Source organism: Carcharodon carcharias, chromosome 12, assembly GCF_017639515.1.
Source record: "Carcharodon carcharias isolate sCarCar2 chromosome 12, sCarCar2.pri, whole genome shotgun sequence".
Taxonomy (NCBI): Eukaryota; Metazoa; Chordata; class Chondrichthyes; order Lamniformes; family Lamnidae; genus Carcharodon; species Carcharodon carcharias.
Genome location: NC_054478.1, coordinates 43,978,288 through 43,990,745, shown reverse-complemented (window position 1 = coordinate 43,990,745; position 12,458 = coordinate 43,978,288). Strand labels below are relative to the sequence as shown.

At 43.1% G+C, this 12,458-nt stretch overlaps 1 protein-coding gene across 1 annotated transcript in view; it reads right to left on the bottom strand.

Moving 5' to 3' along the window:
• Window positions 1-12,458, bottom strand: part of LOC121284946 (low-density lipoprotein receptor-related protein 1-like) — a 1,922,347-nt gene that overhangs the window by 691,677 nt on the left and 1,218,212 nt on the right. The window lies entirely within an intron of this gene.

Below are 12,458 nucleotides of genomic sequence, written 5' to 3'. Positions count from 1 at the left end.
GTAGGTAATGACCGGCCCCAGAGCTCCGCTAAAAATGATGTGGTGCTGTCTGCGAAGCTTACAAACAAACCTTGAAGTCCTGAGCAAAGTGCAGCTCGGCGGGTACACATTGCTTATGTACCGTTGTGAAACACGTCGGCGTGATACGATCCAGTGTAGGGGGATGATTCCAGCGAGCTGGACTTATAATGATATGCGGATGTATTAAAATGAGGTTCCTGGCGTCCAACGGTGGGAAATTCGGCCCACCATTGATGGATAGAGCGGGTGATTGAAAACTGGTTTCACAACATCATGAAACCGATTTTTGACCTTCTCGCCATATTGTGCGTTCACGCTGCCAAACATGCCCAATGCCAGTGGGCACGGAAAATTCTGCCCAATGTGTCTCACCTTGCTACGATAAGTTCATTATGTAGAAAAAAGTCATGTTGTGAGAAAGACATAATGATATTTGTGGAAATATTAGCACTTACAGATCATAAACAGGAGATTCCATTTCCTGAGAATCAATCATACACAAAATGTCGCTGGAAATTTAGAAAATAATTATGTTTCAACTAATCTGGAAGCCTATGCCTCCACCTGAATGTTAATCAATAGCACTCAACCCTAATTGTCACTTCTGTTAATGTATTTAAATTGTTTGTAAATGCCTGACTTCAACAGAAGCAGTGTATTGTTTTCATAGGAAGTAATATTAACTTTGTTGGAAACCTCCTGAAACATTGCTAAAAATCACAGGTCTATAATTAGACCTTATGTGACTCTTTTGAAAACTTTTATGCTCTTTAAGTGGTGTCAGAAAACATTCGGTTTCTGAGAAATAAGCACAATTTGCTGCAATGGCAAGATTGCAAAAATCACCATAAGTTAGACAGTTCAGCTACCTGATGGTCCAATGGCAAATTCACACCACAATTTGTTGAGAAAATAATGAAAATAGGGCACATAACAACAATTCATTAGCTTACGCCTCTCTCTGCAGCAATGGGAAAGGGAAAGCAGATTAGGAAATCTCACCCAAAACAGTCGTAGTAAAAATCAGCACAATATGTAACAGTTAAACTAACACATTTTAAATGTCGGTTATTTTTCCAATTGCAAGCTTACTGAACCCTCAGTGCCATACTGTAACGTCTAAGCAGTTGTGGTGTTAATTCCACAAACTTGATCGCTCCATTGATTTCGATATGGGTAGGGCTGAGATAATTAGCTGTTCATTTTTTTTCAGTGAGGGTCTCTGTGGAGCAGTGGAAAATTCACGGTGTGGAGTACCTATTGAATTAAGTTATTTACACTAATTTCCTAGAATTTCTGCACTGTTAGGCCCATTACTGCAAATGTTTAAGCCAATTGTTCAATTAATATATAATGAATATATACTACAGAAGCATCCACTATTACATTAATATCTCACATTTAAGTTAATTCCAATAAATAAAGGACATTCACTGCTCAAGTGTTAAAATATTACTGATCTGACATCTATGGGAATTGAATAATTTATAAGCACTAAAGCATTGTTAATAATGCACTCCCTGCTTTATTTCTATATTCAGTTACCTTCTCTGATTTTCTGAATGTGAAAGAAGCAGACACTGAGTTTTCTTTAATACATAAGCCCTGACAAGATCTAATGCTTTTGTAAAATGTAAATAGTGGGCGTGTCAAACTTCCCTACTACTGCATGTTTATTTGAACTGCGAACAAAGCTTGGTGGCATGATAAGGATACATTTCAACATTTCAGACTTGATATGGAAAGAGCATATTGACCAATGTATGTTAAGCTGAAGTATTAATTGTTACATGTCTGCCACTGGTCAAAGTGGCTGCAGTTTAAAGTAATGAATTAGAAATATCAAGAATGGAACAAAAGAAATCCTACACCTTCCGCCACATACTACGGATGATTTACTATACAGCAGCAACAGGATTGGAGGTCTAGCCATGCCGAGGCTCGAAGTGCAGATTCCGTCCGCCATTATCCAAAAACTAGAGGTGCTGGAGAGCTCACTGGACGCGGTGATAGAGGCCTCATTTGAATTCAGCAGAATTAACAATAAACAAACAATCGACTCCCTGAGGAACCTCAAAGTACTCAGAGAGATCGAAGAAGCCCTCAAGGATAGTGGAGGTCTAAGAGGGACCGGGGAAGGAAATGGCACGGATGAAATTGGTATCGCTATGGGATGGACGGATACTACCCAAACATCCAGACCCAAACCCATCAACAGATACGCGGCTTGGAGGGAGGTGGAATATTTGAAATGGACCGAAGCCTCCGCATTCAAAGGATCATCCTCCACCATTTCCGCCAACTCCAGCATGATGCCACCACTAAACACATCTTCCCTTCACCCCCGGCGACATTCCGTAGGGATCGTTCCCTTCGGGACACCCTAGTCAACTCCTCCATCACCCCCTACTCCTCAACCCCCACCTATGGCACCTCCCCATGCCCACGCAAAAGATGTAACACCTGCCCCTTCACTTCCTCTCTCCTCACCGTCCAAGGGCCCAAACACTCCTTTCAAGTGAAGCAGCATTTCACTTGCATTTCCCCCAACTTAGTCTACAGCATTCGTTGCTCCCAATGCGGTCTCCTCTACATTGGAGAGACCAAACGTAAACTGGGCGACCGCTTTTAGAACACCTGTGGTCTGTCCGCAAGAATGACCCAAACCTCCCTGTCGCTTGCCATTTTAACACTCCACCCTGCTCTCTTGCCCACATGTCTGTCCTTGGCTTGCTGCATTGTTCCAGTGAAGCCCAACACAAACTGGAGGAACAGCACCTCATCTTCCGACTAGGCACTTTACAGCCTTCCGGACTGAATATTGAATTCAACAACTTTAGGTCTTGAGCTCCCTCCTCCATCCACACCCCCTTTCTGTTTCTTCCCCCTTCTCTTTGTTTTTTCCAATAATTTATATAGATTTTTCTTTTCCCACCTATTTTTATTATTTTTAAATCTTTTATGCCCCCCCAGCCCCACTACAGCTATACCTTGAGTGCCCTACCATCCATTCTTAATTAGCACATTCGTTTAGATAATATCACCAACTTCAACACCTCTGTATTCTTTTGTTCTTTTGTCTGTGACATCTTTTGATTATCTGCCCCTATCACTGCTTGCTTGTCCCTACAATCACACCCCCCCTCCACTTCTCTTCCCCCATCCAACCCCCTCCCCCAACCAACTTAAACCAGCTTATATTTCACCCCTCTCCTTGGATTCACCTAGTTCTGTTGAAGGGTCATGAGGACTCGAAACGTCAACTCTTTTCTTCTCCGCCGATGCTGCCAGACCTGCTGAGTTTTTCCAGGTAATTCTGTTTTTGTTTTGGATTTCCAGCATCCGCAGCTTTTTGTTATTTTAGTTTTTATTATTATTATTATAATGCAAATGAAGCTTGACGTGACACCAAAGTGAATTAATTAAAGTTTTCTTTTTCTTTCCCTACTGCATAATGATAGCCAAGTGTTAGATATACCTAATGATGACGCCAACTGGTGTATTTAGTTTTGTATCAGACACAAATTCATGTTGAGTAACAGAGCTGGAAATTGAAATTGTTCATTAGAAAATACAGTTGGCTACAAATTCTGTGGAGGTTTTCTGTTAGAAGGTATGCAGAATCCCTGGCAAAATGGAAAAATGATTAAAACTGGATGTTTTCATAGTTTTTCTAGCGTTTTCATTCAAAGTTATGGCAGTGGAATACATCTGAATATTAATGATACAGGTTTATTATGTTAAACTGCATTTGTTTATACACTTCCTGTTCCTGGAACATCTTTTGACAACACAAAGGATTGAATGCTGTTCTCAGCAAATACTATTGAGTTCCTGATTGTTAATCAACCTACTTGCCATGAGTGCATTTTCGATTACTGCAGGAATCTGAACAAGTGGATTAAAACATTTTCCAATTAAAAAGAGGTAGTGGCACTTATCAAAGCTACTGTGGGCATGAATGGAGAATAAAATGTGTGCAACTTCTAACATAAATATAGATGAAAACTGAAATATGACTTTTACTTTAATATTAATGCTGTATTACATGGCCTTCTCAACTCTTATTTAGCACACATCAACACTGTAGACTTTATCCTGCTTTTTGCAGAGTGTTCTTTGTGTGACATCAGTTTGGTTTAATAGTTACCATATATGGCCATGTCACTTTAGGTCAGTTAACATTTTACATTTTAGTCTTTATATGGTTTCATTGGTGATAATTCTCATTTCTATAATACAGAAGCAATGGGGCTAAATTGGATAGCGCCTAAAACTGGCACGGGGATCGCATTGTGTGATTAACCCACCCCCATTGATTGAAATACAGCAACATGCTAGCTTTGTGCTGCCTGCTTTTTAGAATGATTGCTGGATGTAGCCACCATTAGCCACACTGTTAATTAGCTCGATGCATCATCAGGGGGCCAAAATTGTAACTTCCTGGCACTGCATAATGGTTTTATTTCTTGAGCCTATGAGTTCACTAGTCAAGCAAACTCGATTGCAAGTCTTCACATACACTTGTTAGCTGACACTCGCGGAGAGAGACCAACATAAGAACAAACCGTGATTATTCATTGTAACAGAAGGTCGAGCACTAAATCCTTGCATGCTCCCACAACCTCCAGCTCTAGGCTTACAGTTAACCAGTAGCCTGCACTGTATATTGATTGGTCAGTGCTGTCACATGGTTAGTCCACTTGCATTCTCTTAAAGGTACATGATACTCCACTGTACCACAAATGGTAACCCCTACTGCTTAAATGGAAGATACATTGTGGTTGAAACAGTTGATGGCTGTGGTGCAGCAAGTGAATCTGACCTGGAAAACAGTGAAGAATGGCACAACATGGGAAAGATCAAGCTCCAAGGCTTTTAGGCGCTGCACTGGAGGCCTTAGTGGAGGAGGTGGGAAGTATGAGAGCTATCAGCAGGCGACAGGAAGTTTTTCAGGCACATGTTGAAAAGGCAATGGGAACAGGTAGCCATGGAGGTCAATACCAGGTGTCTAGCCCTGAGGACCTGGATGCAGAGCTCCACTTGCAGCAATGCAAGGCCAGACTGCTATCATCATGACTGTGAATAACAGTGTCTAGCAATCTGTCCTCCAACATATTATTAGGATTGCTGAGGCAGCCCTTGAGGGATTGACAGTGGCTCAATGGAGCACAACCTGTTATCCTTACAGGATGGAAGCATTCATGGTCCGATGCCTGCCACTCTGCCAGTGCCCTTGCAGTTGTTTGTCAGTGAGACCTGCCCATGCCAGGATTTTGTAGCCTGGAAAGGGGGTATTCTATGCCAGAGCTGCTTGAGGTAATCCTTCAAGGCCGCATGCAGTCTCCTCCACAGGAAGTCAGCAGCATTTCACCAGCCATGCCACAGCCATTAGAATAGCAATGCATATGAGTATTAGGACAGGCAAAGGCACATGGAAGACAAGCACTAAGAAAATGTGCAAAGGTGATTAATTTAAATTTCTATGCAATTTGGCATTTCTGCATTGGGGCCAAGATGGTGACCTATGACAGAGAAATTGAGGAACTGGGATTGTGGGTACTTGTAGTTCACTTGAAGTAGTTCTTTACATACATCCTGGGCAGTAAGGGGCTGTCTATATTGCTACCGCCTTTCATCTTGTTCTTCTTCCTCATTTTCCTCCTCCCTCATCTACCAGTTTGCTTTGCTCTGCATGGCCTCTGCTGATTCTCCGAGTCATGCTGTTTTTCAAGGGGAAGGCCTACTACTGCACCCATATCAGGCATTAGCTGGTTTGTGCAAAATCCTTGGAATAATGCAAAAGTTCTTCAGCATCTCCCACACTACTCCCTGTAAACTTTTGCAACTTGAAAATAATAAACACTTGTAGAATTGGAGTAACAGCCAGAAGAAACCAACCAGCAACTAACTGTACTAGTTGGTGATCTAGTTAAATAGCACTAGTGGTGGTGGTGGAGTGGGGGGGGGGGGTGCGGTGTGGAGGTGGTGAGAGTGGTTCCTTCCTGTTGCTTAATGCGTCTTCACCCCTAAGATGGCTGCAATATCAAACTCCAACATGGCACTGCTGGCGTCATATCAGTGTTTCACGCTGATTGACATTTCTCTGTTCTGAATACTTCTAGGTGATGTTAGCTGCATGCAGGCTAATGTCATGATTCATGACAGAAATCTGTGCATGCACACATTGGACAGCATTTTGGTCCCAAAAACAGCACTCATGGCGCCAAACAATGGATTCTATCCAGCCCAGTTTCGCTGTCAATGAGTGTATAGTAGCAAAATCTAACTTGGCACCTGTACATTTCTAAGACACTTTATCTAAATTAATGTGATATTCTTTATTTATGGGACATATGCTGACCATGATTGGTCAGATTGAATGAATTGATATTTAAATTCCGCAGATCTTTGAAATTCCACGAGAACATAATCAATCGCACATCATAAATCCATCCTATTTTCTTTTTCCAACCAGGAAATATTTACCCTTGGGACTTACAATTTCTCTGCTTTCCAATTTTTGCAAAATTACTCTTGATAATTGAATAAGAGCCAGGAGTTTTCAACAAATTGAGTGAAATGACCCTTGACATTTGCCAAATGTTTGCTCCTGATAATTGATAACAGTATAAAGTGCATTCAACTAAGGAGAGATTTGTTTGATAATAGGGCTTCCTAAAGGGTCTCTGCTGCATGAAAGAAACCCTCATCTGAGCTTTCAAAAAGTGTATTTTGATAAGTTTTTTAAAAATAAAAAATAAACTTGCATAATTAAGATTTAGTACAGTTATTCAGACTCAAAGCATGAACACCTCCTAACATTTAGCATCCCAGGACATGCACAGCAGACAATCAGTGTAGTGTAAGGCCTTCATATTCTTCCCCCCAAAAAACTCTCATAATCTTCACCTGGAGAAACATGCCAAATTCTACAAAAGCAAAATACTATGGATGCTGAAAATCTGAAATAAAAGAGAAAATTCTGGATATGTTCAGCAGGTATGGCAGCATCTGTGGAGAGAAAAACAGAGTTAACGTTTCAGGTCAATGACCAGTAGAAGGTCACAGACCTGAAATGGAGTGCATTTCTGACATGGCAAAAACTGTGGAAGTACCCAAAAATCACAAGTCCCGCCCCCAAACACAGCACTTCCCATTTTATTGGAAGGTGGGAATGGGGGTGGTTCACGTTACGCGCATGTGCACTTTACAGAGGCAGCTGGCCATTTAAGTCATCAGCTGCCTCCACCTAAATCGGATTTTGGAAGCCCAGGAATGCGAAACCCAAAGGTTAACTTAGTTTTGGTAAGAGCAGGTCAAAACATTGCGCACTCGTTTGGCCAGGGTACCCCTATGAAGAGGTAAGGCACCCCATTCGATATGGTCCTGGGACACCTTTGGGGGAGGTAAACTGCCCTTTGGGATTGTTCAAAGTAGGCATGAGTGTGCGCAAAAAGTGCATAAACTCATTAACAGTCAAGCCCATTGGAATTGTCAACAGACCTGCCTAAATCAACTATTAAAAATGTCAAAAGAAGCTGTTGAAAGCACCAGTCAAAGGGAGCTTTCAAAAGTGTCATAAGGAACTGTTAAAAGCACCTGTCAAAGGGAGCTGTCCGGACATTTAAAAGTTCTGCCCCTTAAATCTTTGAAAATAAATGTCTGCAATGTTAAAAAAAAGATTGCTTGCTATTTCACTCTGTCTGTTGACATAAGGCTGAGGGCTTCCATTAATGGATTACTGCTGCATGACTGATTTCACAACATTTCATTATCACTGTGGGGTGCTTGCAATTTCAGTCTGATTAACAGTTACAATTGTTTATGAACTCTTTGAAATGGGTCTATGAATTCCAATTCTTGTTGTTACAAGGATTGTGCACTTGCATTAAATATTTGTTGTTAAAAGGCTTTAGGTGAAGAAATGTAAATGTAGTAAATGGGTTTTATTAATTTTTTTTCAATTATGGTGAAATCTGCAATACACACTTAGAACCTTACTTTATAGAACTTTATTTTATTCCATCTCAGCTTAAGTCCTTAGGATTGCCCATTGTGGATGCTGGGTGAGTTTGCATGGGGTGGGGGGTAGGCGTAAGTGCAAAGAGCAGTGGGTGGGGGCATGGATTATCATGAATTGGCACTAAGTTGGCATGGGGCTATAAAGGAACAGGGGGTAGATACAAGTGCATAGGTGGGCATAGGGGCTATAAAGGGCCATGGGTGGCTTAAGGGACATAGATTAACATAGAGAGTATGAGGGGATATCGGGGTGTGGGTACAGTGGCATAGGTTGGCATGGAGGTTATGAAACAATTTGGTGGGTGGGTACAGGGCATGAGATGACAGGGGTTTGCATGGATGCGGCATGAGGAGCATGAGGGGTGAGGACTGGAGGGGTGCTTCCTGTTTTATTCTTTTAAAAAAAATTTGGACACAGTGCTGGAGCCCTGAGGCAGGCCTTCCACCCAGCCCACCTCCACACCCGGCAGCCTCCTCAGTTCTTGTGGGGTCATCTGCCCCGACTTCTAATATACCGCATCCACCCAGACCAAAAACCTGATGTCCAGGCCGCCATTTTTAAAGTTTGGGTTTGTGGAGCCAGGAATTCTCCCAACTTTGCGCATCCGACTTGCAGACAGAAATCCGGGCCATTAACTCTGGGTTGAATTTTACGGCACCATTACGGCAGAAGTGGTGCCTTAAAATGTGGTGAGCCATTCAAAAGTCCATTGACATGGCGGGACTGTAAAATCCCTCCTGAGTAAAATTCCATTCTCTGTTTCTCTCTCCACAGATGCCCCAGACCAGCATTTTTAATTCTTATTCTAAGTTTTACCAGTTGTGTTTTCTACATCCCTTATATCAGCCATTTTTAAATACAATAACCTGGATGGAACAGGGGAGTTGTAACCTATGTCAAAACGAGCTCCAGTCCTAATAATTTACCTCAAAGGAACAGAGCTGTATTCATACCCCCAGGCTGAAAAACAATTGTTCATCACTACTCTCTGCTTTCTGTCACTTTATCCAATTTCATATCCATGCGCCCATGGGCTTCAATTTTGCTAATTGGTCTATCATGTGGTATTTTATGAAACTCCTTTTGAAAGTCCATGCACACAACATTAACCACATTATCTTTATCAATTCCTTTGTTGCTTCATGGAACAAAATCCATCAAAATGGTTGAACATCATTTGCCTTTAATAAATCCATGCTGGATGTCATTCAGTAACCCATACTTTCCTAAGAGACAATTAATTTTGTTTCAGGCTCATACCAAAAGGTTTCCCCACCATCAATGACTATCCAGTAGTTGCCAGGTTTCTCGTCTTCCCCTATTTTTGGACAGAGGTGGAACATTTGCTTACTGTGATGTTGGTAGCATGCTCTTCTTTAGTGAAGGGAAATACAAAGTACTCATTTAGCACCTCATCCATACCCCTGCCATCCCTAACCTTTCTTTTGACTAAGCTTTTGCTATTTATATGATCATTAAAGACTTCTGTGCTCCCCTTTCATATTACCTGCTAAGCTATTCTCATTCGCTTTCTATGCATCTCTTTTCCTTTTCAGCTCTCACCCATGTTTTTCAGATTCAGCTGCATTCTCCACTGCATTATGAGCTTGACATTTATCATAAGCTCCCTTTTTCTGTTTTATTTTAATCTCCATGGGTTGCATCTTTTCTATGTTGGGCAGGCTGGGCAGGAGCAGGCACGGAGCCAAATAAAGCCCATCCAGTGTAATGCACATTCCAGAGCGCTCAGCAGTACCTGTGCGGGCGGGGGGAGGAAGGAGAGTCGGGGCCTGAGCTCTTTCGTGCATGTGCATGAAAGAGCGCAGCAATCTCCCTGAGGCACGGAGCTGCCTCAGGGAGATGAAGTACAAAATGGAACTTTTTACTAAATAAAGAGAAAAATTATTCAGACATGTCCCCTCATGTGACAGTGTCACATGAGCTGGGACCTGTTTGTTGATGTAGCAAGATTAATATATTTTATTAAACCTTCAGGATACCTCATCCCGCCCGTGGGTGAGGTTTCCTGGAAAACGCGAAAGCCGCTTGGGCTCTTTGCCCGCCCACCAACTTAAGATTGGACAGGTAGTGTTAATTACTTTTTTTAATGACCTTAATAGGCTGTTGATAGTTCGGCGGGTGCACGGCCGAATCCGGCATGTGCCCGCTGAATGAAAGGTCAAGATGACATGTGATGACGTTGGGATGCAGGCCCCCGCATGCCAGTGGCAATATTCTGGCCCGTATTTTTATCATCCAGGGCCCCTAACTTTCCTACCTCCTCAATAGAAATGTATCGAGCCTGCACACCATCTATCTTGTCTCTGGAAGCTACCCATTGCTCATTTACTGTTCTAACAAACAAACTTTGATTCAAATCCACCTGGACCAGATTCCATTCAATTTATTGAAATTAATCTTCCTTCAGTTGAGAATTTTCATTTTTAATTGTTCCTTATTCTTTTCCATAATTGCTCTACACTTAATAATATCATGATCATTGCTCCCCAAATGCTCCACTGCCGAAACCTGCACAGACCTCATTCCCCAGAATTAGATCCAGCTCTGCTTCCTTCTGGGAACTGGAGGAGAGGTAAGTGGCAGGAGCTTAAGGGTGGGGAGGGTAGGGAAGGCCTGGGGGATTGCGAGGAGGGGTGACTGGGATGCCAGCGGATAGGTCAGGTCGCGCGGGACAGATTTCCAGAGGTCACCGGGCCTTTGGGGGAGGGGAGCTCCCAGTCAGAAGGGGGCTTCTGATGGAGGCACCTCTCCCTCTTCCCACCCAAGATGGAACTCTGTTCATTTTTGGGTTTGCCCCCTTAATCTGTCATCCACCCACCAGCCTAAAAATTAAGGCTGGGTGGGAAAAGGCCCTTAAGCGGAAATTAATTGCCCACTTAAGGGCCTTAACTGGGGCAAAGGTGGGCTTCCCGTCCGAGGCCCACCCACCCCAGTGTAAAATCATGGCCAGGTTGGGGCAGGCAGGATCCCAGAGGTAATCCTGTCCATGCAATTTCATGCTCCCAAGCTGTCGCTCACTCCACCACCACCTCCAAACCCACTGGGACAGAGGTGGGTTGGGGAGGGGGTGGGGGGGGGGGAATTATGAGTAGTGTAAAATTCTGGCCCATGTCTCTTTTTCTTTTACTATTTCCATCAATATCTATGATTTTGGCTGAAACGTTGATAGATGATATCATGAAGTCATTTGTAAATTTTAATTCACCAGCTGTTAGTTGTACTGGCAAATCAACTAGATATTCTGCCCGTGGTAACTTGTTCCCAACCCTAAGTTCTGAACATAGATCTACCAAAAATACCCGCTCAGCTTCCCCATCATCAGACACTTCAAAGTGCTATAATTTTCTTACTTCTATGGGCATAAGTTTGCACTGTTCTCTATCTTTGGACTGTCAGCATTCTAGGCATGTGGCAACCTTCCACCTTGTAAGACAGTGGTTTGCGCCATGGCGTCAACTCCATGTTACACATTTGCTTGGTGTGGCTCAGGAGCCCCACTCTGGCATGGCAGTCTCTGCCACATTTGCTGCAGAGGAAGACAGTGGGCTGAGAAGATGCATGATTCTCTGGCCTCTGTTTATTCTACGTGGTCTTTTTGATAAGCTGAGCTTCTCATTTCTGCTTGCCTCTTCAAAAAGCCCTTCCACTCAGCTGCCAGAGTTCCTGGCTGTCAGTAACTGTCTCCCAGTTGTTAGAGCTATAGCAGCGTTCCTTCACTGTCGGCTCAAAATCCTGGAACTCCCTTCCCAATAGAACTCTGGGTGTATCGACACCACATGGACTGCAGCAGTTCAAGAAGGCGGCTCACCATCACTTTCTCAAGGGCAATTAAGGATGGGCAATAAATGTTGGACTAGCCAGTGATGTCCACATCCACGAAAGACAAAACAAACAATCCACCATCTTCATATCTCACTTGCAGGTGTCCTTGTGGCAGAGATTTGGATGTCCAGGAGGATGTGACCCAGTGGCCAATTCACCATACATAAGGCCTTGGGGCATATGGCCATCATGAACATGGCTGAGCCAGCACAGACGTTGTTGCCGTAGCAATGAGCATATGCTGATGGAATTAGCATGCTCTAAGGCCTCTTAGTTGGTGACCTTGTCCTGCTGAGAGAGGCCAAGGATACACCTGAGGCAGTGAAGGTGGAAACTGTTCAGCCTTTTCTCTTGCTGGCATATGTTCTCCAGGGTTCACCACTGTAGAGGAGTGCACTGAGGATGCAGGCTTGGTAGAATCAGTTTGGTGTTCTAAGTCAAGTTTTTGTTGTTCCACAGTCTCTTACTCAATTGGACACAACAGCTGCAGCTTTTGTGATGCGTGTGTTGCTTTCAGCATCAAGTGACAGATTGATGGTGATTGTGGAGTCTAGATATGTGAAGCTAT